We start from the raw sequence: 27,744 nt of genomic DNA, 5'->3' as shown, positions 1-27,744 counted from the left end.
CAGAATCCAGCATCTTTTTTCAAGACTAAAAAACCAGTTCAAACAGGGAAGCCTTTGCTGGGTAGCCAAAGGTGCCAAACGATTCTTTTTTTTTTTTTTTTTTTGGTTTTTCGAGACAGGGGTTTCTCTATGTATCATAGGCTGTCCTGGACTCACTTTTGTAGACCAGGCTGGCCTCGAACTCACAGCGATCCACCTGTCTCTGCCTCCCGAGTGCTGGGATTGAAGGTGTGCGCCACCACGCCCGGCTTGCCAAACGATTCTTGTTGCTGAAGAATACTTAACAACACCAACCAGATTCTGGCAAGGTCTGAAACCACAGGCATCTTTCCGTTTTCATTCAGTTCATTATACAGAAAAATACCAAGGCTGAAACAGCTTCTCTTGGACCTTTCTTGGCAGCATTCTCCCCGGCTGCTGTTTCCCAGAATGGTACAGATGCAATATTAAAAGTAACACCTTGGGAGCTGCCCCAGTATGCCATCTGCCAGGAAGTAGTGTTCAATATCAGTTAGGTGACCTTGGACACCATCCAGGGCAGTTGATTCTGGAAGTACCAGAAGGAGTCCAGCAGGGCACTTTCCTCTATCATGGGAAACATTTCAGCTGCGTTCAAGAGCATTCGCTCATCTGTCCTCAGTTGTGTCTTTTTCTGCACATTTGAATACTCCACAGGATGAGCTTGGGTAAATGGCCCATGCCTAAATCAATCAACACAGCTATATGGTTTGGTGCTTTTCAGGTCATTCGTAGACCAGAAATGGGCCCTCTGGAAATCCATACACTGTGAACGTCAATTCTTTTTCTTTAAAATTATTGAAGGACCCCAAAATCCACGAATAGTTTCTTTCTTTCTTTCTTTCTTTTTTTTTACACCTCTTGCCATTTTGTTTTATTTTTCTATTTCTTGGTATCTTTGCATACACACAATTTAAATGTGTGCACACAACTTAAAAACTATTTATATAAGAATTTTCAAATGGACAAGAAAATATAAAGCTGGGCATAATACAATAATGTGGATGAAAATTACTAAACTTTTGCCTTAATTGCTTATTCAAGTCTCTTTTTTCCTTTTTTTTATTATTAATTTATTCTTGTTACATCTCAATGGTTATCCCATCCCTTGTATCCTCCCATTCTTCCCTCCCTCTCATTTGTGGAGAGTGGGATGTGACTTTCTCACGTACTCTGGTGCCTCACATTTGACCATGTCCCCTGGAGGGGGAGACCTGGTGGCACTCAGAGGAAGGACAGGTTACCGAGAAGAGACTTGATACCCTATGAGCATATACAGGGGGAGGTAATCCCCCTCAGGAACAGCCACGAATAGTTTCAATAGCGACTGCTTTTAAAGCATTCATAGTAACTTGCATAAAGAGTGAAACAGATTTGAGCTTCTGGCATTTTTACAACCTTTACTAAAGCTGCCATCTGTAATAGTGTTTTTTTTTTCTATTCCAATTTTAAAAATCCAATTTGTCTTTATTACAAATAATAGCTAATAAGATAATGTGGGAAATGAACATTTACTGACTAACCCAGAGGAAACACTATGAATAAGATTTTATTCAAATATGTAGTCTAGTTATTTAGGTCAGTCCCACAATATTTTCTGCCTAGAATGCAAAGCAAGCCTCCAGAGTCCATTTCTATGCTACAGACTCTCTGCATACTGATTTGGGTGTGCTTTAATTGGGGAAATCTGTGCTGTGAGTTATTGGTAAATTTAAAAAAAAATAAAGCAATAGTCCTTAGTTTAAGTGTATATTATATTCTCTGCAGACAGGTACTAATTTATTTAGCGTGTGAAGTTCATATGTGTGACATGCAATCGCATGTCAGAGGCCTGACCACTGTTAGGAGTCAGTTCTCTCCTTCCACCCGTGAGTCCTTTCTTGGCCTGTGGGCACGCCTGTGGGAGATTGTCTCAATTAATTTAATTGATGCGTGAAGACCCAGCCTCCTGTGAGCAATACCATTCTGGAGACAGGGAGTCCTGAACTACGTAAGAGGGGAGAAACCAAGGTGGACACAAGCAAGCAAGTGTGGTGTAAGCATTCATTTCTCTCTGCTCTTGACCGTGCATGTCATGTGACCAACTGTGCCAAGCTTCTGCCACTGTGGCTCCCGGTACAATGGACTGCCACCTGGAACTATGAGCTGAAACAAATCTATTCTTCCTTAAATTGCTTCTTTGTGAGCAACAGAAAGGAAACGGGGACCCTGTGGTACTAGAAATTGGCAGAGCTTAAGAGGGAGGCACGTTTCGGTGGCAAAGTCGTCTAGGCATGTCTGCTTTGCCTCTCAGTTCCTTCCTGCTTAAACAGGGGCCCAGTCCTCATTTAGATGGTGTCTCCGTCATAGACTGAAGTAGGAGGAGCTCTCCTCGAGATGCTGCCCATGGTGGAGTTGATGGGACCTTTCACTCCTTGTGACTACGGCTGCCAATAATAGCGGAGTGCTTTGCAGGCATCAAGCCCCATTCTAAGTGCCTCCCATATATTTTCTCAATTAATCCTTACAAGCATCTAAGACATCAGTGTTGCTGACAATGCTCATCTTGTAAATGGAGACTTTGTCAGGTAAAGGAACAGAGTTGGGCTGCAATGACTCCGAGGAAACGGCCGATCCCATTTTAGCTTGTCTATCTCTTTTATACTGAGACAAGACTTCATAAATAAAGCTCATGCTTGAGAGCCATACAATTGAGTTGCCAATTTTGGGGTTAATTCTTATAATATTTTAAAAGTTAAGTCTGCAGTTAGGGATTGCAATCATAGCATTCTAGGGTTGAGTTGGACACACCCATAGGCTGTGCTGACTCTCAGGGAAATCCCACCTTTAACAGGAACTAGAGTGAGGTTGACCACAGAGACAGCACAGCCTGGAGGGCAGCCATGCTCCTGCCTAGGCACGCTGTGTTGCCTTAGCTGGTAGATTCCTTTCTCTCCCTCATGGTAGATGAATGACCTTTCTGTCACTCTAATGATCGCTGAGACACATGGGTTAATGAACCCCAACAGGTTCTCCCACCCTGGAAATGAAACCTTTTAGGAATGATCTCAGGACCAAACACAAGACCTGGATGGTTTCTCCCAGTGGCTGGGGAGGATAACCTCAGCCCCTGGTTTCCATCAGAGGCTTACCAACTCTGCCTTGACCAATAGCAGTACCAGTGTGGGCTTGGCCTGGGCTTCCACATGGCCATTCTTTAGCCCACAAGTTAAGGCCAGGTCTATACCTTGTCACCCGTTCTGGAACTGTGGAATCATAAAGTCAACGCTGGCTGCCGAGATGCATTCTTGGCAGTCTTAGTGTCGATGGCCTCTCTCCCCGACATCCCTTTAAGCATGTCTGTGAACTCAACCTTCAGCTCCAATGGCCTTACTTCTAGCATCAATTGCTTACCACAGGCAGACACATGGACCCTTCCTGGAGTCCCTATTTTAAGTCCTTGTCAGATACCCCTGATCCTAGCACCTTACCTAGATTACTAACCATATCTCATTAGGCTGCATAAAGCTGGTTATTTTCTGTCTTTCTGGGCTTCCTTGCCCATTTGTCTCATGTCTAAGCACTTCTATTTCTAGACCGTTGCCCCACCCGATGGAAACCACCTCCCTGTGGCTAACCACTGTGGTGGACCATAATCACCAACTCCATCCAAGACATAGTCATCTTAATTACTATTGTATGCGGAGCTGATGGCGCGGAGATGAATAACACATGTCAACAGATGACAAGACAGAGCACCATCCTTGCCTCATACATCTAGCAATCTTTATGAGGACTGGTTATGTGCCTGGCCTGAGCCAGCACTGGTGATTACAACCACAAGAAAGGCAAACCCAGCCTTTGCCTTCATGAGACTTACACAGAGAGATGTGGGACGCTGGGGTGGGGTAAAGTGGACAAATAAAGAAGGAAGCTTGAAACGCAAGGAAGGAGAACTGAGAGTACACTGGTGTCCGGAAGGAAAGGTGTCTACTTCGAGAAAGTTATTTACCCTTTCGTACCCTATACCTATCTTTGATTCCAACAAACAGGGATGTTTAACTGGCAACAGCCTTGGACCACATGAACCAGTCAGTGTGTTTTGTCCAATCAGAAAAGAACAGAAAAGAGTAATAATTAGGGTGGGGCACAAGTCTCCAGTTTGCCTCGGCACCTTCCACCTCTGGGTGCTTCCTCTTGGCCCTGACCACACAGTTAGGATTTTTACCTTGTGGTTCCTAACAAGGACTAAAGTTTGTAACCATAGACTCAGCCTTTCAAATACCTAGAGCAGTAAGACTGGAACCCCCCCAACCTCCTTCTGCACTGTCCTTGCAATTTGATGACTTGTTAAGTTTGTTTGTCTAAAAGTTCTCCTTGTCTACATGTGAAGATGGAAATGAAGCTGAAAGTCATGTTGAGGGGTGGGAGAGAGAGAGCGTGCATAGCTTGTGCTCTCCTGTGCATACTGGAGAAAGCATGGTTGATTTGCGAAACAGAATTTCAGTTTGCAGGACTCCAGCCTTGATGATCACTCAGGTCATCATTTAAGAGTCCTAATGGAGCACTTGACCCGGAGGATGTGGAAGAGCTTGCTCAGAAATACCCCTCCCCTTAGAAACAGACATAAAACACAAAACAGATGCTGTAGTTAGATGCTCAAGAGCACTCAAATGCAGCTTGGACCATTTGCCAGCCACTGGGTAAGGAGCTACTTAAAAGCAGCTGAGCAGCACAGGAAGGCCCGGAGTCATGCTGAAGGAAGAGGCTGCAGGCATCATGGTCTGACTGAAGAGAGCACCCAGTGTAATTATAGTGGAGCCCTCACACCCGAAACCCTAAAACTACAAATCAGGTAAATTATGGAGGAGCGTATCCTTAACAAAATGGTTTCTTCCAGGATCACAGAAGGGCAGACCCTGTGTTGATGTAGAAAGCAATACCCTCAAGCATGCGTGTTTGCGTGGTGTATACCTGACACCTTATTCCAGATGCGCCTGCAAGCAGCTTATCACGCTCCACAAAAGAGAGTATGATGATTCAACATCAGGCTATCCCTTCCTTTCAAATCACACCCCCGCCAAAGTGTTTAGCAAAAAGCTATCCTTTAAAAGATTTCCATTTTCTCTAGGCCATTCTTCCAAGAAAAAAAAAATATGCTTACTCCAAGAGTCATTATAGGATTAAATTACATTTCCATAAAACACTTAGTACACTGATGATAGCAATGCCAATAACGACCTTTGTAATTAGACCAAAATCCTTAAAGCATTAGCCAGAAGCCAGTGTCATAACCTCAAAATGACAGTGTCAAAAGCCATGGCTTAATACGAATTTGAAGCTCAGAAATCTACACTCAGAAGCCAGCAGGATGGCTCAGCTGGGAAAGGCACCTACCACCAAGCCTCATTACTATCAGGTCCAACATGGCTGAAGGAGAGAACTGACTTGCCCATGCTGTCCTCCATATGCACACCGTGATGTGCATGCGCGAGCACACACACACATACACACACACACACACAGTAGTAAAGCATTTAGAAAGACCACATATAAAATAGTAAGCAATCTGTCTCATGTTGATAACTCATAGGTGTTTTATATCTTTCCTCACGTGGCATTTTCTTCTACCATTTTTGTTAGCAGAGAGGACAATAAAGCCATCCTCATCTGTGGAAAAAGAACCCTAGACAAAGCGTAGGCACGGCTAAGACTAGGAGTGGAGGATAAAGACAGATTTTACTTTCATCTGCTGGATTTCATGCCCGCTCCCTGGAAACCCAGCCAGCACCCCAAATGTGCCTGTAATAACTGACAAAAATTTACATATCTAGGACTACAGAGCTCAAACAGGGCCAGTGAAGGTGGTAATGGCCACATCCAATAGATAGGAGCCATACTTGGTCCTCAGAGCTCCACACTCAAAAGACTGTTGAGGGCAGAGAAAGGGGAAACAGATAGTGCTTTATGGATGTGTCCATGTGGGCGAGCAGGTGCATATGCATGTGGGCAACCTTCGCTGTCATTCCTCACATGCTGACCACTCTATTTTTTTTTTCAGACATGGCTGCCCACTGGCCTGGAAACCCCCGGGATGCACCTGCCTCTACACCCTTAGTGCTAGGATTAGGGGGTGTGTGCTACCACACTCAATTTAGTTTTAACGTGGGTTCTGGGATTGAACTCAGGATTCTGTGCTCTCTTAAGTTGTCTCCCCAGCCCTGTGAGGCAGCTTTGATGGACCAGGCCAGAAACCTCATATAACCTTTCTAGCACATTCCATTGCCTTGAACAGCCCGCTGCCTCTGACCCTCCAAACTTCAGCAAGCAGTGCTGCTCAATGTAATCCAGCTGTGTAAGACCCAGGATGTAAACCCAGGTCCACGTGCTCAGAACCTCTCCCTTCAGCCCCAGATGTCACTGTCCTCTAGGTCTGGGGTCAGTAATTCCCTTCAGGCTTGTGTCTCTAAAGGTGTAGGTAGCTTCCCGAAGCTTGCTGCTGTCGAGGGGTGCAAGCCTGTGAGGGGTGTGGGGATCCCTCTTCCTTTCTCAGCACCCCCACCTCAGCACCTCCCATAGTGGACAGACGCCATGAGAAGCCAGTCAGAAGGAGATTTGGCAGCCTGGCTTGGAGACTTCTAGTCTGGGTCACAGCTCAGAATAAGAAGGATGGGCCCGGGGTGAACTGCCAGCTAAGTGACCAGTACAGAATCAAAATTATCCACTCCACAACGAAGGTCAAGAGGCTGCAGACCTCAGCCTGTACCATACGTGATTTTTCTAAGGCCTTCCCTAAGGATCCATCTGCTGACAGTGCAAGCCTTAGGAATCCAGCTGCGTATTGGGGAAGGCAAAGTACAAGAAGCGTGACTGTGTTGGGGAAAAAAAAAACAAACGTCCTGGCAACTCAAAGAGACCATATAACAGCAAAAGAATATCGAGGAACGGTTAAATGCCAAAATGTACAGCACTGTGTACACCTGACCCCAAGCCCAGATGACAGGTGGTAGGTTATAGGCGATTTCACTGTGAAGTTAGACTCCACACTGTTTTTAAGAAGGCTGTAGAAACTAACCCAGCCCCACAAAGTGACGAGAGAAGTAGGCAAGCATCCCTTCGCCCCAGGCTTCAGACCGTGCAAGCTATTAGAAAGTTCACTGGAAAAGACACCAAGACTCATTCACCTACACCAAGTCAAAAGGATGTAGAGAGGTAAAGATGGGGGAGGAGCCAGGCAGCATCCAAGTGTTATCCTGAGGGCCTTTGCGATGGCTCTCTGGGTATGGATGCCACCAGCCTGATGGTGTTTAATCCTAGTCGCCCACATAGTGAAAAGGCAGAACCAAGGCCAGAAAGCTGTCCTCGGCATGCACTGTGGCACCCACACACACATACTGAAACAAACAAGCAAATAAGTGCAAAAAATTATTCTCAGAAAAGTGTTCTGCTAATGACATGGCTCAGAGGATAAAGATGCCTGAGGCCGAGTGGGACTTCCTGAGTTTGTTCTCAGGTATCCACATGGTGAAAGGAACTCTACTACGTTGTCCTCTGACCTCCACATGTATGCTATGGTGTGTATGTCTCACACACACACACATACACACACAGTCCAACGATTAACATGGTGTTATTTTCGGGTAGTGACTCCCAGCAGGAAGCAGATCCCACTCATCATCTACTGGTCTGATCCTATGGCTCTGACTTCCAAACCCATAGATGTTCACACGTCTGCATTCTGCCAGTGTTCTAGGTAGCAGGAGAAACCTGGAAAGGCCAAACCATGTGACTCCTACCTAAGTCAGTACCCAGAAAGCACGCTTTCTCAAGTCTCACTTTGCTGGCCAGAAATTGGTCACAGTCAAATTTACATAGTATGAGAAGATGGGAAATGTTTGTTTTTGGTTTTGTTGTTGGTTTTTAAGAAAACTAAATATAATGTTGAGATTGGATTACAGACAGACAGAGTGCTGGCCACCAACAGCCAGGGTGCAGCTTCAGGTTAGCCGGGCTCAGAACTGACAGTGAACACTCCAGGTTCTATTCTCACTTACCGCCATCTACCTCCCCAGCTATCCCAACAATCGTCCCAGGGCTTGGCTCCCCCAGGGGATCAGGAGGTACCAGGCCTGGGAGACCGCCTACTGAATCACTAGGCATCACCTTCCCTCTACCTAATAGCGCTGTGTCTACTAGCCGAGGCAGGGAAATACGGCTGCAAGTGTGGGACACTAGCTCCAAGACCACAGGGACTCTTGTCCATCTGCTCACCTGCCACGGAGGCCCAGCCTTTGTAGGATCTAAAGAAGCTAATTCTAAATGTCGGAGCAGCAGATTCTAATTTAATACTGCTGCTTACTAAGGTAGCTAATAGTGCTGCGTTGGTCAGCAACAACTCAGCATGAAGGATAATTAACGGTGGTCAAAATATCATCAGCTTATCTTCCACTGACCAGGGACCAGGGGTCATGCACTGCACTAGGCATTTTACACCAGCAGCCAGCTTACAAGGTCTGTGTGGGACTCAATGTCAGACTTCTGTGGTGGACTCAGCTGCCGCACAGCTCAGTAGGGCAGGCTGACACGAATGCTCACTGCTCCTGATCAGCTTCTGGTGGCGGCACTTACTTCTAGACAGTCCACGGCGCAAGTGGGATGGTGTGGGCTTCACCGACAATCCTTGTCTCACCTCTTAACTTCACTAGTGGTGGTTCCTGTTTCCCAAATAATGACTTGAGTTCACTGTTATGGTCTGTTTCTGAACCCAAAAAAGACAATCACAGCCAAAACAGAGCCGTTTATACACATCCTGAAGGGCTGGAAAGTTCTAAGTGAAATGCTCTCTCATGTCCTTAGCACTGTTCCTAGACCATAGGAGAACAGAGAGCACGCATGTCAGCCTGTGCTACCGAGCATGGGGCGCCACAGCAGTCTTCCAATGAGGGTGACTTCTGGGAGGTGGAGCCTCCTGAGGTTGGCTGCCTTCCCTTCTCGCCTCCACTTCCCAAAATAAAAAAACCGAGGCTCCAAAAGCTTTCCCACCTGTGTGTGGTTACAAAGCTTGTGTGATGGAGATAGTTTGCACTCCCACCCAGTCTAACTTTCCTGTTGGCCTCATGTGTTTTCCGCGGGGTCTACATTTCCTGGGTTCATGCACAGAGTCGGGTGAAAACCAGATAGTTTAGTCTTTCAATTAAGCTTAGTAGGTTAGGGGTTAAGATGTTTTTAGATCAAGATAGATGTTTTAAGTTAATAGAGGCGAGATATGATAGATATTGATCTTCATTTAGAAATTTAGATCCAACAAGATGGGAAAGATGTTTACTTCAAGTTTGCCAAATACAAATAGCCAAATCACTATGAATGTAACATTTATATAATTCCTGATTGTCTTGCGGTTCCTCCTACATAGTTTATTTTATTCATGTATAATAATATAAATGTATATGTTAAAAAAGAAACATTAAAAAAAACCACCCACCTCAGTCCCATGCCTCCTTCACACTGTGCTCTGCACCCCACACGTCTGGTTTCCAGTTCTCAGAGAGTTCTGCATTTAGGAGCCATTCACACCTGTGCGATTTACAGCTCCTCCCCTTCCCCCTCCCCCACAGTGAGGAACATGGCTCTTTCTCTCCCTCAACTAGGACACACATTTCTAACTTGAGGGCAAAGATTTTCACACATTCATCTCTAAAGAGAAGTCACCCCAAATAGGTGAACATACAGCAGGATGGCAGGTGGCCCGGAGCAGAACACACGTACGTTCTGTGTTTTACCCAGGAACACCGATGACAACCCCTCTTCTTCTTCACACTTAAGAGGAGGCTGAGACCCTCTTAGAGAGTGCTGTCTTCATTCGGGTTTCTATTGCTGTGATAAAAACACCATGACAAAAGCCACTTGGGGAGAGGAGGGTCCATTTGCCTCACAGCAATGGCTCTCAACTTGTGGATTCGGACCCCTTTTGGGGGGTTGTCACACAACCCTTACACAGGGGTCCCATGTCAGATAGCCTGCACATCAAATATTTACATAACCATTCATAACAGTAACAAAGTTACAGATATAAAGTAACAATGAAAAGAATTTTATGGCTGGGAGTTCCCACAACTCGAGAAACTGCGTTAAAGGGTCACATCATTAGGAAGGTTGAGAACCACTGGCCTATAGCTTTTGAGCCCATCACCTGGGGAAGTAAGTCAGGGCAGGAACCTGAAGGCAGGAACACAAGCCACAGGGAAGTGATTGTTACTTGTTTGCTATTCATGGCTTGTTTCTTCTACAGTTCAAGGCCACTGGCCCAGGACTGGCACCACCCTCATGTGGCACACGCCCTCTTACATCAATCATTGATCAAGACAATATGCCACAGAGTTGCCTACGTGCTAATCTTATGGCACCGTTTTCGCAATTGTGGTTCCTCTTCTCTGATAGATGTAGCTTGTGTCAAGTTCATAAAATTAGCCAGCACAGGGGCGTAAACCTACCATGGGGACTGTGAAAAGTAAGATGGATTCCCTGTCTTCCAACTCACTCCCTTAAGGGACAGTCCTGTGTTAACCCAATCCATCCAGCAGCATGGCAAAGGCATGGACGAAAAGAAAACCCAAAAACCACGGTTTGCAATTAGAAATTTAGAGAGGCGGCTGGGAAATGGCTCAGTAGGTAAATTGCCTGGTATGCAAGCGTGAGTCCTGAGTTCAAACCCTCAAGATCCAAGTAAATAAACAAAACTGTTTAAAACTGTATCTAAACACTCTATTATAGTGTTATTGAATACACAAAATGCATTTCCACTCACCTTGACTCATGTCCAAGAACTGTCTCTTTTCTTAAACTTCCACAGGCTAGCCTCTGCTAACATCAGTTCTTTACCATGTTATCCTTGATTAGGCCTCGGCTAAGTGAGGATATGATGGTTTGATATTCTACCCAAACCATGAAGACTCTCTCCATACCAGCAATAAAAACCTTTGCTTTTTTTTTTTTTTTTTAAAGATTATTTGCTGGTTTGTTTGTTTTATATGTGTAGATGGTTTGGATGTTTTGCCTGCAGATGTGCCTGTGCAGTGTCTGGGCCGGCCAGAATACTGTCCTGGATCCCCTGAAGCTGGTCACAAGAACAGCTCTTTCCCACTGGGCCATATCCTCAATACTGTTTCCTCATCATTTGTTTCATGACCATTTTTGTGTTTAAAAGAGAAGCCTTTTCCCATCAAGAATTCCTCCTTTGCTTTCCAGCTTGGGTATCATTGGGGGGGCAAAAGACGGAGCTTTTAGACTTTTTCTGCTACTGTTTGCTATTTGAAATAAGGTCTCACCCAGGAGCGGAGCCCAGGCTGGCTTGGAACTACATAGCCCAAGCTGGCCTCAAACTCATGACAACCCTTCTGCCTAAGTCTCAGAAGCACAAGGTTACAAGCTCAAACCAACAAGCCCAACTTCCTTATCAGCCTTTGATATGGCTTTCTCGATAAGCTCAACCATACTTCCCTTTTGATTTCAAGAGAACACCTGAAGAGACCACCGTTGGGTTGTTAATTAGCCTTGTTTAGAGGTCACTGCATCTCAGCAAGCAGAGAGAGCCAGTGAGAAGGAGAGTAACAGGGCACCTGGGTGGTGGGCGCTTATCTGTGGAGTCTGCAGTCTGTTATCCACATAGTTTGTGGCACTCGCTGGAAAACAGACTGACACCCTGAGCAATTAGTACTACCCAAATGTGCCACAGATACTCCGTGAGTATGCCTTCCTGGAATATATACTGTGCTTGATTTCTCAAGCCTTCAACTTCTTTAAAACAAACAAACAAACAAACAAACAAACATAATATCATCAATGCACAATGAAGCAAAGTGCTGTAACACTCGGTCCACCTGACTGTGTCAGTCAGGCAGGCAATGACAAATGACAAAGCAGGTGACCATAGACAGCCTGTCCAACCTACAAGGTTTTAACAGAACTGAAAAATTCCTTTTGTCTGGAGTCATCATAGACATAAGGGAACATAGCACCATGGTGTCACATCTTGTGGCACAGCATCACTGATCCAATGCTATGACAGAGTGCTATGATGTGATGCTGTGATGTACCACCATGATGTGATGCTGTGGTGTACCACCATGATGTAATGCTGTGATGTACCACCATGATGTGATGCCCTCACCACATAAAGGGTTGTGATGCTGTGACGTAATGTTTTCTCCTGTGTGTGTGGTGATTCTGGGATAACCAAACACTATGGTGCCAGGGTAGTCCCTACACCTGTGTGTGGTGCCTCAGATTTGATCCTGACAATGCCTGTTATCTGTCTCAGGTGTTTGCTATATTGTATGTTTACTGTTCTTGGCTTTGATTAGTTCCTTTTATTGTTTGTTATCTTGTTTTGACACAGAGTCTCATGTGGCCCAGGCTGGCCTCTAACTCACTATGTTCCTGAAAGTCACTTTGTAGCCCTTTGGATCCTCCCAGCTCCATCCCCAAGCCCTGTGATGACAGGTGTACACTATCTGTTATTGTTACTTAGGATGCATCAAAGAGACCTGAGTGTCTCTGGGGCACGAGGGGAGGAGTTAAGCCCTATCAAGCACTATCAAACCCAGTTGAAATGTCCCTAATGTTAATGATAGGCCTTTACCATAAGTATCCCAAACTCTACCTCATTTTATTTCTCATTTAATAAGTTAAAACAATGAAGGTCTTGGGGAATTTGATTCTCTGACAGATGTTAGGCAGGCTATCTTGAACCAAGCAGCCTAGCTGCTCTGAATACTGCATGGATACTTTGAGGAAGCTACATTTTATCTATAACTACTTGCTGCCAAAACACAACTCTTGATCCAGAAGGCTTTGTCCCAGCATGAATGTCTCAAACAGCTGGCACTGGTCTTTTTTTTTTTTTTTTTTTTTTTTTTTAAATCACTACAAGCCCTAGTGGACCTATTGGATATTTTCACCCATGCCTGATGGCTTTGGAGAAGACCTATGACTTGTTTAAAGACACTTGCATGAAGAACAGTCCGTGATTTGTGGGAACACCTTTTTCACAGCCATCTGCTGACTACATAAACAGGCTGTTCATTTTTCTTTGTCAGCCAGGGCTGAACCTCGGGGAGGGGGGGCACCCTCAGTCACACAATTAGAACCAATAAACCACTGTTCTGAATGGCCTTTTCATTGCCTACTTTTGATTTCTATTGTAATCAGATAAGGTTGATATGGTCAACACTGAGAAGCAACAGCAAGGCCAGCAACCGCACCAATGCAGTACTAGCAAAAGGGGACAGAGACACAGGGACAGGAAGAGCAGAGGGAACAAAGGACAGTGGACACAAGAAGAAGGCTGTGAAGAACCAAAGACAAGGTACTGCAAATTCCAGTTCCTGTTGGAATTAAAGGGACAGCTCAGCCCTAAAGACTGAGGGTCAAGAACTGTGACTCTACTGTTAGGAGTCATGAGTGTACCACATTTGAAGCTGTGACACTAGCTGCCACCACTGTTGCTGCTGCTAAAAGCCGAGGACTTCAATGAGCTGCCCAGAGCCAGGCTGCTGGTAATCAATGGCAGAACCACTGGTGACCAAAGTTTCTGGCCTCTACAATCTGGAGCCACAAACCGACAATGACACTGGGCCTCCCTACACTCTCAAACACATGCACTTGCTCTAGCACACATGTGCACACAATGCACACAGACCACACTCAAACAAAATAAAAACAAGTAAACAGAGAAGTAAAGTTGATTATGAGGGGTGAGGAGATGGCCAGTTTGCTAAAATGCTTGCTGTTCAAGCGCAGGGACCAGAGAGCCACCTCCAGAACCGCCAGAAAAAGCCACGTGTGGAAGCCATCACTTTTGTAATCCCTGTGTTAGAGGAAAGGAGAGGTAGTAGGATCACAGAGCCTCACGGACTGGGCAGACCAGCCTACTGGACAAGCTCCAGGCCAGTGAAGGGCTCCCTACCCTAAAAGAAAAAAAAAGTGAACAACATCTGAAGTTGTGCTGCCGCCTCCACAGGCACGTGCACACAAACACAAGTGCACAAAGGCTTGCCATGCAACAGTCTCACGTTTACCGAATCCACAGATTGCATTAAGAAGCCCTAACTGACCTGTACTGTCGAGGTGTGTGGAAGTGCACTCTGAGATGTAGACAGGACAAACCCACCCCGTGACGCATTCCTCAGGTCTCTTCTCCGCCATTAAGTGAAGTGTGAGGCTAAATTTATCAACTCCCAAAGCCATTAACTGAGGTAAGACTTGTCCTTCTCCAGACTTAAAGGTGGTAATCTTAGGTGGGGATAGGAACAAACCTAGACTGTCAGCTCCTGGGCCTATGACTCAACAACATACCTAAGTAGACTTAAATACCCAGGACAGTCCTTTTTCTTTTTTTTTTTTTTTTCCTGTTGAAGAGGGGTTGACAAAATTTAGCTCCTGGGTCAACTTCTTCCCATTGCTTGATTTCTGTAAATAAAGGTTGACCAGAATAAAATGTCTATATATGTGTGTGTGCATGAAAGAGAAAGAGAGAGAGAGAGAGAGAGAGAGAGAGAGAGAGAGAGAGAGAGAGAGAGACCCCGCATGAAGAAGCTATCAGGGTCTATCTCAATTGTTCTCCACCTTAAGCTTTAATTATTTTGAGACATGTTTTATATTTTTTAAATTATGTATGTTATGTGGATCTATTCAGGTGAGCCTTGGTGCCTTAGAGGCTAGAGGCATCAGACTCCCTAGAGCTGGAGTTAGAACCTTATGAAGTGGGTGTTGGGAATCGAACTCAGGTCCTCTGTAGGGACAGTAGGTGCTCTTAATCACTGAGCCATCTCTCTAGCCTTACTTTTTTGAGACAGGATCTCCAGTGTCTTGGATCTCACCAAGTATGGACCACCTCGACATAGGGATTTGCCTGCCTTGGCCTCTCCGGCACTGTGATCACAAGCAAGCACTACCTTGTCGGAGTTTTTTACGAGGCGTGCTAGCTAGTTTTACATCAATCTGACACCAGTTAGAATCACTTGGGAAGAAAGAACCGCAGTTGAGAAAAGTCTCCTACCAAATTGGCCTTTGGGCATGAATTAGTGGCTGATGTAGAAGCAGGCAGTCTAACGCGGTCAGTACCACCCTTGGGTAGGTGGTTCTGGGAGAGTATGAGAGAGTCGGCTCAGCAAACCATGACGAGCAAGCCTGTAGCAGCCTTCTCCCACGGCCTCTGCATCAGCTCCTGCCTCCAGTCTTCTGCTCCAAGTCCCCTGGGTGATAGACTATGCTGTAGAACCAAAATAAAGCTGAAATAAACCCTTTCCTCCCCAAGTTGATTTTGGTCAATGGTGTCTCATCACAGCCATAGAAACCCTAACTAAGACTCATAGTTCTGAGATCCTTATGCTTATGAGGCAGGCACTTGCTGACTGAGCCATCGCCCCTTAATCTGCACCCCTCATTTGATTTACTGTCTCTCTTGTGCTACAAAGGCAGAGTTGAGAAGTAATTGCAAACTTGGCCTGAAAAGCCCAATAAATTTAAGATCTGGCTCTTTGGGGAAAAAAAAAAGTTTGCCAACTTTCTGCATTATAGATGCACCAAGCATTCTTATGATTACAGGTTTCTCAAAGATGGTATTTAATCATAATGTAGGAAACTCTAAAGTCTTTCCCAAAGAGCCCAGCCTCCAGGGCTGAACTCACAAGATAGACTTTCAGAAAACACAACTGTGCAGAAGATGTCTAGGAAGCCAGAAATCAGCAGGACTCCACTTGTGCAAAAAGATGCCAAAAATGCTTCTTAAAAGACGCACCGCTTTAATCTCAGGCCCTCACCCACAACAAACGCTGTCAAAGCAAAGAGAGAAGCAAGACTACACCCAAGGGCCGAGAAGAACAGCTCAGTTCATGCTAAAACCTGGCAAGGGGTGGCCTGCAGTTAGGGGCCAGGTCTCAGGTTCAAATCCCAGCTCCATCTGCTCCACCCCCATCTTATCTCTGGTGGAAGAGGAGGAGTAATGGTGCTCTTTTCCCAAAGTATTGGACCACTTAGTCAAGATCCTAAGCATGAAGTTCTAAGCAAGCTGCCAGCCATTTGCTAGCTAGTCTCTGGAGCTTTGCTGCTGGGAAGCAAAAGATGTGGATTTGTTTACATATTTATTGATGGCATTCCATGAATTTCAGGCTGGCTTCAAACTCACCGTGTGCTGGGTGACAAAACGTTACCTGGGGAGATACAACACATACATCTACTAACCCTAAATATGGAGCCCATGAAAGACCAAAGTATAGGTACCACCAAAGTACAACTCAGTAAACCAGTGAGTTTTATTGAGGTTACTCACAGGAGCAAAAGTGACTCAAGGAGAGCTGTGTCATCAAAGCTCACCCCAGCATGGGTGACAGCTCACAAAGCTGGGGGCCTGGGACACACTATATATAGCATGCAGACAGTTCAACCAGTTGGAGAGCATCCTCTCCAGGTGCCTAAGCTGGTCTAAACGTCTTGACGGAGTGCTCCTTGCAGCTTAGATTGGATGAGTCTTCTTTGCAGCTGCACTTCCGCTCCTCTGAGGAACTCTCAGCTTTAATTGCTTACTCTGGCTGCCAGGGGGGTCTAGAGACTCTGGTCAGTTTCAGGAACTTCCAGAGCTCATTTTGAGTTGTTTACCTTCCTGCTCAAGAAACTTCCCTGCAGCATGAAATATTTCCATCTGGGAGGAAACAATTGCACAACAGTCAGATAGACAAAACTGCAAAGAATACTGAGACCAAATCAGTTGCCTAGAAGAAGCCGAGAACAGGCTAGCTGTGTGGAAGGGGATTAGGTCAGAGTTACTTGGAAAGGACGCTTTGTGAGTTGCCACCGTGATGGGGTAATAAGCCTTAGCGATACACCTGTCTTTGAATCACCGCTAACCCATACTCCTGGAAGTATCCCCAATAAAACTCATTTGTTTACCAAGCTGGACTTTTGCGATATCCACTGAAGGGGCTCTAGCCTGGCAAACATGGCTCTAGCAGGTCTTGCCCTTCTCCCCCATACCCCCTGCCTTATTAAGAAACAAAAAAGCAAAACAAACAAACAAACAAACAAACAAAACCACATTAGATTATGTTCCTAAAGCTAGCCACCAAGGCTAATTTGGCCAATTCTTCCCCTCAGGCTGACTACCAAGGTCCAGCTATCAAACTATGGAAGCCCAGCAATCAAAAGCTCCCTTTGATTGACCTAACTAACATGCCCAATCAAAATTAAACACTTCATCCTAACACTGAGTTTCCCATTTTACCTTTATAATCTGCCCTTTGCCTATGGGCCACGTCTGTCTCCTCTCTATCCAGAGGGAATCCTTTGTCACCACCCAATATCCCTTCCCCCCTCCCTTCTTCCCCTCCCCTTCTTCCTTGTCCTCTCTCTCTCTTGTCTTTGTCTCCTATTCCCTGTCCTTTGTCCTTCTGGGGCAAATAAATCTCTCTTTCGTGCTGAGAACTTGGTCTTGGGGTGTCTTGTGCCAATACTGGCCCTTTAAACCTTGGTCTGTTGTGGGATCTCCCTTGGGTGAGTGGATGAGCACGTTGCGTCTCTGCTACAGCACTGGGTAGCAGAGAAAGGCCTTAAGTGTCTCTGATCTTCCCATTTTTGTCTTCCAAGTGATAAGATTACAGGCCTGCCCTACCCACTCTTGGTTTTATGTGGTGCCAGGAAATCCAACCCAGGGCTCGAGCATGCTGAGAAAACACTCTATAAACTGCACCACATCACTGGTCTCTTATTTATCTTTGAGGCGGGATCCCCAGATGTAGTAGAAGCTATCCTGGAATTCACATTGACCCTCCTGCCTCTGCCTCCTGAAAGGACCATAGGTATGTGTACTACCGTGCATGGCTCAAAGTTAGCGGCTGGTTTTGAAGAGGCACTCAACCCCAGGCCATTCAGCTGGCAAAGATCAGAATGATGGCAAGGAACCACAGACGATATTTATCATAATAAATCCAAGTACAGGACAAATGTAGCCACATTAGGAAAATGTTCCCCAAGTGAGGAAAAGAATCCAAGCAGACAAGCAAGTGCCATGTTTCCATATGAGATAGTTCAAGCAAAAGATAATGTGACTACAAAGAGGAAGAAGGTCTTAACCGCCTGGAAAAGTATGTCCTAGGTGAAATATATTGCTGAATTGCTGGACATCAGAAATAGAAAGGAGACAGCATACAAGGCAGAAGAAAACTGCACCATGCAGACCGAAGGAAGTCGAACTTGTATCCTCTCAGATGGTGCAGCAATAGCATCCGGCAAGGCGCACGCGTGCCTACTGACAAACTGTCCATTTTAAAATGCCCTTTACCGTGACTGTATTTGCAGCTTTTCTCTGAGACCTATGCCGAGTATTTTCCTGTATAAGGAAGAGAAAGCTGGAGAACACGATGAGGTACACTCGTGATTAGAACTGCCTACAGCAACCGAATCGTTCCAAACACAGCGCCTGCCTCTTAGGCCATTGGATTCAGACTCTGGCTCCTGGGAACTGGATGCCCAACCCCTTCAGATGGTGGAGGGACAGCAAGACTGGAGCCACAGCATGAAAAACAACATGCTTTCCCCTCCACCCCCTCTCTCTCTTCAAAATACAAATTGAATTAATTTAACACAGTTGGGGCAAGAAACTGCTATGTGCTCAATTTAAGTCTTACAGCCCCGCTGGGATGAGGCTCTATGTTCCCAGTCTGGGGCACATGGCTTTCATTAGTTTATCAGGACCCTGGTTTTCACTTTGCACATTTAAATGGATCCAAGTGGACCATGTGCAATGGCCTCAAGTGCACTTATCTCTTCTGATGTATTCAGAAGCCACAGCCTCCTGCTTTGAAACATATCTAAACACAGAAAGGCTACTGCATACAACTGGTGACACCAAATGCCACTTTTACAGAACAGAAAGCAACTTTACTGAGACAGTCACAGCATGAAGAAACTCTCCTTTAAAAAGAACACGTATCTGGAAACTTTTTTTTTTAATGTTAAAGTTACAAAAGTTTATTGCTATAAAGCATGGTCATTCAAAGATTCACGGGCTCATTTGACAGACTCAGAAAACTAGCTAAGACACCTCTTGTCACCCTACTGCCATGGGGTGGGGGGGTGGGGGGGGTGAACTCTACCTTATTGAGTTTCCCAGCACTGTTTTCTTTCTTGCATTGCTGAGACTAAAACCTTGGGCTTTGAGTACACTCGGCAAGTGCCTACTAGTGAACCGCATCCTCGGCGCTGGTTCTCCAGCCATGGCCAACTCTAGAGCACAGCACACCTCTTTCTTCCCCATCTCCTCCTCCATCGGCAGAATTCTGCCCCAGCATTACCCTTGGATAGATCAGCAGGATATAAGAGCCAGCTGTCTGAGCTCTGTGCCTGTGGGTGCCTGGCATTCCAGTCACATAAGGCCCCTACTGCTTTCTCGAAGTGACTGGATTGATGGGATGGGCTCAGTCAGGTGCGACCAAGAAAAGGCTGAAAACAATTCCCGGCCCTATCCATTGTTTGCTCGCCCACAGATGCGGCTGGCCATTGGAAGCACCAGCTGGAAGATGGATGCTGGTATTTCCAGAAAGACCTTTTGAGTCAGGAGAGTTGTGATGGAGCCCCATGCTGTGGCAGAGGCATAATTATTTCTAATAACTGTCTAGGCTGGTTGGTGAGTTTCAAAGCCAAGGGCCTTCTCACTGCAGCCAAATATTTAGGGCTGATCTCGGAGGGTTTTTTGTTTTTTTATTTTATTTACTGCCCATGTCAAATCGCATAGCTGGAGACTCTACTCTGCTAAAGGATTATTCAGCAAATCAGAAAGGAGTATTTTTTTTTTCTTGTTTCTTACAAATGTTTTATTTATGTGTGGTCATTTCCATAGCCCTACTGCCAAATCACACAGAAAAAAAAATATTTTACTACTAATATTTTGCTACTCTAAGCCAGTGTTCCAGACCGATGATGCTGAAACCCCTCATCTGACCATTGTTGCCCCTTCCCTCAGACTGGCAGCCAAGCCAGGGGCCCGAACATGCTAGGCAAACCTTCTGGCACAGAGGTACACCCCGTCCTCAGATTGCTAGAGGCTCCATATACCAGCAAGATCAGGTAGTATTCTGTTATTTGGACATTACAGGAACCAGCTACAACAGGAACCTTTATCATCTCCCTCTTACAGGGGAGGAAACAAAAGTGTGGAAGCTAAGCACATGTAATTAAGCAACAGAGGTAGATTTGGGAGCTGGTTGTATTATGCCAGACTGTCCTGGGACACAAGAACCAGCGTTCCTGACAATTGCCTTACTTCTGCAGACAACACTAGGGCACTCAGAAACGCTGGGTGATTTGACTCCCAGTGATAACCTCCAAATGAGCCTTCTTGGTCATACAAGGGATGGAAAGCAGGTTTGGATATGGTTGAAGTGTGTCTCATAACGGTGCATGTGTTGGAAGCATTGCTCCCAATCTGGCAGTTTGGAGATATGATAGAACCATCAAGACATGGGGCCTGAAGGAAATTAAGTCCCTGGAATCAAGGTACTTGGAAGGCCTCAAGGTGTAAGTTCTTATAAGAACCAATTGCTATAAAAAAAAAATACATTTTCCCTTCAAGGGCTTCTTATCTGGCCTTGCAATCTCCTCTCCTCCTTTTTACATGTACGCCCTTCACACACACAAGCATTTGCTGTCTGCACTAATGTCCTCATCAAAGCTAAACAATAAACCTGCACAACGTTCTTACCTCTGAGCTGAGATAACTTCTCTTTATACAATACCCAGCCTCAGGTATTTTGCTACAGTAACAGTAAATAGACTAAAAGGAGGGTAAAGGCTACAAGGCATAAACATCTCACAACGTAGCTGAGTGGTTCTCAGTGAGGCTGAACACGGTTAATGCCATGAAGTTAGTTCTGTAATTTATTGAGCCTTAACAGTTATGCCATCAGGCATCAGGAGTATGGTCTTCCAGTTCTGGTGAACACATCTTGTTAAAACTTATTTTTAGTTGTTTCACACTAAATATAGCTAAATAAAAAATAAAAATATTAGTGAGTATAAATATATAGCCTAATAATTACCTCAAAATGACCACCCACATAGCATCACTCTTTAGCCTCAAACACTTCCCCTCCAGGCTAATTGCTTTCCTGTTGCTTGATCATATGCTGTGATGAAAAAACAACTTAAGAGAGAAAAGGTTTTCTTTCTGGCTCGCGGTTCTGATACAGACCATTACGGTGAGGAAACTGGTTACACCACATCCAAAACAAAGAACCAGAGAGCAATGCCAGTGCACAGCCCCCTCTCTCCTTTTCGCTAAGCCTGGAGCCCTTTCAATGAAATGGTGTTACCCACATTCAGGGTGGGTCTTTCCACCACAGTTAACCTAATTCAGAAAAACCCTCACTGAAGGGCCATTGGCCGACCTCATCCCTACCCAGGGAAGGATTTCAGATCCTTCCAAGGTGACAACTGAACACAGCCATTGCATTCTCCCTCTCCTCCCAGTGCCACCCACTATAGGGGCTGCACACCCACATACCATCAACACTGGGGCTGGGCAGTTCTTTATAGGCTGTCCAATGTACTGTGGACTTTTCTGAGGGCCCTGCCTCATACCGACTCGATTCCGCTGGCATTGTTCCCAAATGGTGACAGCCAACAAATTTCTCCGACATTGACAAATGTCCCTTGGGGTTGGAATTACCCCTAATACAAAACTATTACATCATTTTGATAGTGCTGTCTTAGGTGTCCTTTCTCCTTTGCCATCTGACCACACATCCTTTAGCATAAGTCATTTAGCTCTTCCTGGTAGAAGGAATACTTCATCAAATAACTTAAACTAGTACACGAACCATAATCATAGCCCTCCAAGATGGCCTCCTGGGCAGGGTGACCATATAATTTACTGTCCATACTGGAGGCGCAGACATTAATCAGGGCCAACCCCGGACAAGTCATCAAGACCAACCTACTTTAAGGACTCTCTGCTGCGAGTGGGAGCATTACCCTTGCAGTTAGACACAATTAGGGCTCTCTTCCCGCTGCTTAATTGTATACAAAGTGACAGGAGACAATTATAAGCAGTGCACTCCCCAAGAGCAAAGTAACACAGACCCAAATAAATGGCTTAAGGCTAAAGAGCTGCACAATGGAGGACTGGTTTGGCTCTGGGCCTTAACAGGGTGCACTCGCCAAATAATCTGCACCAAGACCAACTTAAATAGCTTACATCACATTCGAACAAGGCCTTGATTTAAAACTAACGCCTTCCAAGCTTTGCCCATCCATGCAGAGAAGATCACGGCCATCCCTGATAAGAGGGTTTGCGTGTGTTGTGGGTGTTTAATTGGTGTATCTGAACCTTTCTTTCTCAGGACTCAGGGAAAGTAGCCCAGCTCTTATCAATTTCAGTTGCTCTACATTTTGATCTCCTAAGACCCGGCTATTGACCATGCTCAGAGGCAGCTGGGGTTTTCCTTACACACATGGGAAACTATATTGATAACCTATTTTCAGGAATACAGCTTAGCTCAACTTGCATTATGCAGGACATCAAAGAACACAGGCATCAGTTATCTTCATTAGGCCCTTGTACTGTGCTGTAACACCCACTCCTGACCTCAGTGTATAGTTCTCTTCCCCAGCAACTGAGTTCATGTGACAGGTCACGTGGTCTGAGTGGTTCTCTACTCCAGAAGTCATTTATCACAGAGGCTTCCTCCAGAGAAGTCAACCAGACTAACATTTTTTGGGGGGGAGGTGGGGGGAGTCTGGAAACTTTATAACGAAATCTTGCAGTTTGGTAGGCTCAAAGTTCAGCATTACGTGACCCCTTGTGTTGAGCCTATGATTTTTTGTTTGTTTGTTTGTTTGTTCGTTTGCTTGCTTGTTTGTTTTTTGTTTTGGTGGAAAGAGATCACATGGGAAAACAGAGAGATTCGGTGGCCACTTTTCTCTGGTACTGACCCAGGTCCTATATAAACACTACATCCATCCCTTCTTCCTAAGCTGATACCCCTATGACCAAAGCCCTTCACTTGGCCACACAGTCACAGCGGGAAATGAGCTTCCAGCCCATGAAGCTTTGAAGGACAAACTCAAACCACATCCACCTAAGCCAGCAATAGCTTTACTACACATACCGTACAGTCCCCTTATGACGCCAAACAAAACATAAACAACAGCAACAAAAACAGTACACAAGACGGAAAAACAGGGCTCTTAAAAAGTGATAAGAAACCAGACCTTGGAGTCATTGTTCATCTCCAAGCAAAACACTCCTCCTACCTGCTAATGACATTAACCCGCACACAAGAAAAGACGCAGTGTTTTTATGATGTCTGTAAACTGTATTTCCCACTTGTCAAAACAGTACGCTCTGTACCAGTCAATGTCAAACTTCTGACAGTAACGCACAGTAAAAGATATGTTATGCTGCAGTCCTGAACGTACGTCACCCCCCTCAAAAAAAAAACTGACTCAAAGGTTCACAAAGCCACAGAACTCTTACCAACTTATCATGGCACCAGCCTCTTGTCTTGTCATATAGTCTTCTAATATTGGTTGTGACCACAAAATAAGAGTTCATGACCCTCAGTCTTGAGAAACACTATCCCATGAGATAAAGCTTAGAAGTTGATTTCATCAGGAAGAATGCATTTTTTTAAATGGTATTATAATTTCAGGAAGGCAGTTTACAAAGGAAAAATAGGTTTGGTCTACACATTACCAAGATTTTTTTTTCAAGCATCTAACAACAGAAAAACGTCATCTCAGGTTATCTTTTTGATAGCCCAGGATCTACCTTAACAAGATGAGGGAATGGAAAATCCCTAAGGATTTATAAATGAATTCATTACCTGGACAATGGTCATCTAAAATAAAATAAAAATGGTAAGAGAAAGGGAGAGAGGGAGAGAGGAAGGAGCGAGAGAAAAGTGGGAAGCACAAGGAAAAAGGGAAAGAGGTCCTTTGTAGTGTAAGTGCCAAGCCTTTACTTATATGTGCAAAGATAACCATGCAATTGTAGAAAATTATCACAGCTGGATATGACAGTCATATATTTTTAACCGCCTTCCACGTACCTTGTTTGTATTCTCAGTTAGCCAAAATTTCCTTTCTCTCCCCTCAAAGGCACTGCAAAGTCTTCATTAAATCTGTGCCATCAAACGGGCAACCGGGAGTCTGGAGTTTTGTTAGGAACAGTGGCTAGAAAAGGTAAATACTTCCAAGACCCGGAGGCTCCTCTCACACTCTTGACTGGCTGTGATATTAGCTCCTCCCACATTTCTTGACTGGCTGTGGTGTTAGCTCCTCCCACACTTTTCTTGACTCCTTAGGCTCAAGTGTAGTTCTATGAGAGCCTCCCTTAACTTATCCATAGCTAACATGGAAACCTGTGAATTTGCAAAGTGACATTAGGGGCAAGCATGTGCCTGCCCTAAAGAATGATCTTCTGCGAACTGTGGACAACAACGAAAATCAAACCTTATTGTCAATGTATTCTATGTAGTTTCTTCATTTTCCACCATTGTCTTATTCAAATACTTCCCACCGGCATTACCAATATAAACGAATAAAGTGTTTGGTTAGTACATGTGCACTGTCCTGAAGAAATGACAGATCTTCTCTATCGTAAAAAGTCCCGAGTTTTTCTTGACCGCCTCTGGGAAATACATGTACCACTCCAAGATGAGGGCATATGTGTGTGCCCTTGTTTACAGCATAGCCTGCTGGCTATTTTGTAACATTGAACTTAGGAACAACAACAACAACAACACACACACACACACACACACACACCAGAACTTTTGATTCTCCATCAACTCTTACATATCAACTTAAATTTATGAGGCGGATGGAAAGGCAAGGTGGCTACTGTTGTTCATTTGTTTGCTTTGTTTTCTTCAATGTCAGTAACAGCCTATGACTGGGGCCCCTTCTAGTGACCCTACTCTTATAAGAGCCTAACATGAAATTCGTTGTTAGGAAAGCCTTAACGGCACAGTCCTTAACCTCCCTCTAGGGTTTGCCTTACCATCTCGTGGACTATTCATGACGCCTGCAAACGGCCTGCCAGGGCTGCCTGACACAGATCTCAGCGAGTTCTTTTCCGCGGGCATATGACAGATCAAAGAGCGGCTTGAGAAGGTTAAGTAAGGGGAAGAGGCTTTTCTTTGCCTCCAGACATCGGCTTTGGATGCTCCACCACATCCACTCCCTTTGGGACATGAATCAGCATGTCAGGGATTGCCCTGTAATCTTGAACACATCCTCTGAGTTGGTTGGTACGTCTCTGGGGGCAAACTCAGGCTAACCCTGAAGAATCATGCAGCTTCTTCCCTGGGAGACTGCGGCTGTCAGCACCGTGGTTGGCGTCTTCCTTCCCCCAAGGGGCCACCTTGCAGACGACGCGGCCTTCTGGGTACCAGCAAACACAGCAAGTCAACCCGCAAAGTTCAGAGGAGTTGGCTCTGGTATGTTTACAAGTCCTAGCAGATCTCAGGAATGTTCAGGATAATTATTACCGCACCCAGAAGCGCCCAGCCCAACCCTCTCACATCTGGAAGGAAGGAAGCGGCCACACAAAGGAGTGTGAGACAGACCTCCTACTGCCACTGAAATTCTCAGACCAGGGGAAGACTAGAGCCCTGCTCTTCTCTTTGTAAAGGGACCCAGCTCTAATCAGGAGCATCTTAAGAGTGCAGGAGACCCTCTGCAAACGAAGACGTTGGTCTATAGTCAAAACGAAATAACACTTCTCAAATTAGGGCTAAATGTGCCTCCTCCGGGTGAAAATGAAAAGTGAAATACTCCAGAAAATTGACAGGGAGCGGTTCACACGCACACAGCTTCTCCAATACAGGCGCTCCTAGGATGTGACACGCCTATTTACAAAGGGTAGCCAAGCCCAGCAGTGTCTTCAGCTAACGCCGCCCGGGACCCTCAGCTCCTTCCATCGCCTTTGGAGGGCATCTCGGGGTAACTGGGTCTAGGATTCAAAGGTTCTTCTCCCTCACCTCCCACCAAAGCAAAAAGCGCGTGGTCCCAGGCGGCGCGTTCGCAAACCCCATCAGCATAAAAGCCTCGAACCCGCCAAACTTCCTGTCACCATACCGCCGGAGCCACCAAAGCCGGGCGCCAAGTGCCTAGGAACTCCAGTCCAGGCTGCAGCAGCCCGGGAGCCTCGGGGCGGGGCTTCCCTGTGGCAGGAGATTGGGGCCCTTCTCTGCGGGTCCCCAACCTGCTCGCCGCACCGGGGACGCACTCCGCGCTCCTAAGGTGGAATCTTGGCCTCCCTCCTCCAGCGATAGCGCGCTCCGACAACCCACGGGAAAGTCGCCCACCTACCTGCTCAGCCGCCCTCCTCGGGCTAGCGGGGCTGTCGCCTTGCTACTTTATTGTCTGCACTGCGCACCGCGCGGGACCCGGGGAACCCGCTCCGCGCCAGTCCCGCAACTCCTCGGCGCGCGGCGCCTTTTCCCGCGGCGGCTGCCTTCTTCTAGGTCCTCCTCTTCGCCCAGGCTTGGGCTCAGCGTCGGAGCCGCGCAGCCCAACTCCGCGGCGGCTAGCCGGGCAGCCAGAGCCCGCAGCATCCCCCGGCCCAGCCTCCTCACCAGGATCCCCACACTCCGCGGTGGAGCCCCCACACCGCCTTCTAGCTTCTCCGAGTCCCTCAGTCCAGCCTCCTGCCGCTGTCAGCCCAGGCTCTCCACCGCGCTCTCGGCGCTGCCCCCGCCCCCGCCCGTCGCCTCTCCGGGGGCCAAGGCGGCCCTACCAATGAGGCTCGGCGGATGCGCTGTTCCGGCCCAGTCATTGTATCGGGAGGAGGAGGGGGAGCAGAGCAGGGAGGGGGCGCTCGGCCCCGCGGTTGCAGCTAGTCTGGCCTTCTGCGCGCGCACAGGCGGAGGGCAGCGGGTGCGAGCCGGCCCTGGGGTGCACAGCTAGGTGGCGGGAAATCTCGCTTCACTGCATCGCCCTGACTTCGAACAGCTGTGGTACTCTCAATTGCGCTTCAGGGATCTGAAGCATCCCGGGACCTTAGAATAAAGGGAGATGCAAGGTGCCCCCAAGGACTTGAGTGGGTCTGGAGAAATGACTGGATCTGAGACTCCAGTAATCTGATGGCTCTGCATGAAAGGAGAAAGAGGAAGGGGTCATCTGATACTGCCCCAAACTAGACATTTATGACATGACATTTAATTCACCCTGACTCCGGGGTGCTGTGTTGAGCTTTCTTTGAACACTCAGATTCCCTCCAAAGGCTAACAGTGACAGAGCAGAGGTCGAGGCCTGAGCTGATGCTGAGTTTAACTCAGTGATTGGGAGAAGGAAAGAGGATCCTTCATGAAAGACCACTCCTAAGATGTTTTCTCTGTTTTATCCAAATGAGTCGACAAGTAAACCGACAAAGCTGCAGCAGCTGGGCCTGAGGAAAACATATCCTAAAGCACTTTTAAATGCACCCCCCCCACACACACACACACCTCATTTCTCTACATACTTTCTGTTAATTCATTTTTCAAAATAAATCCATTTACAAAACCAATTATCTTCAACTACACAGTAACATAGCTGTGTTTTGTTGACTTAACACTTGTGAGTATTTAATGTTCCTGCAATGCTGGGTTTTGACCCTTCCTTCTCTCTCTTCTCCTCCCTCACCTCCTTCTTGTCTTCTTTCTTCTGATCCAGCTTCTCTGCCCATCTCTTTCTTCTTAACAGATCACAGTC

General features: G+C 46.1%; 1 protein-coding gene across 1 annotated transcript in view; it reads right to left on the bottom strand.

The window, feature by feature from the left end:
• FRMD4B (FERM domain containing 4B) overlaps positions 1 to 26,739 on the bottom strand; it is a 311,527-nt gene extending 284,788 nt beyond the window's left edge. The window contains exon 1 of the mRNA XM_084765731.1: positions 26,362 to 26,739. The gene's annotated coding sequence lies outside the window, so the exon portion shown is untranslated. The remainder of the gene's footprint in view (positions 1 to 26,361) is intronic.
• Positions 26,740 to 27,744: the final 1,005 nt, after the last annotated feature.

This window comes from Acomys minous (genome assembly GCF_964271855.1).
Source record: "Acomys minous genome assembly, chromosome: 17".
Classification (NCBI taxonomy): domain Eukaryota; kingdom Metazoa; phylum Chordata; class Mammalia; order Rodentia; family Muridae; genus Acomys; species Acomys minous.
Note: the sequence above shows the minus strand (reverse complement) of the source record. Positions and strands in the feature narration are given on the sequence as shown.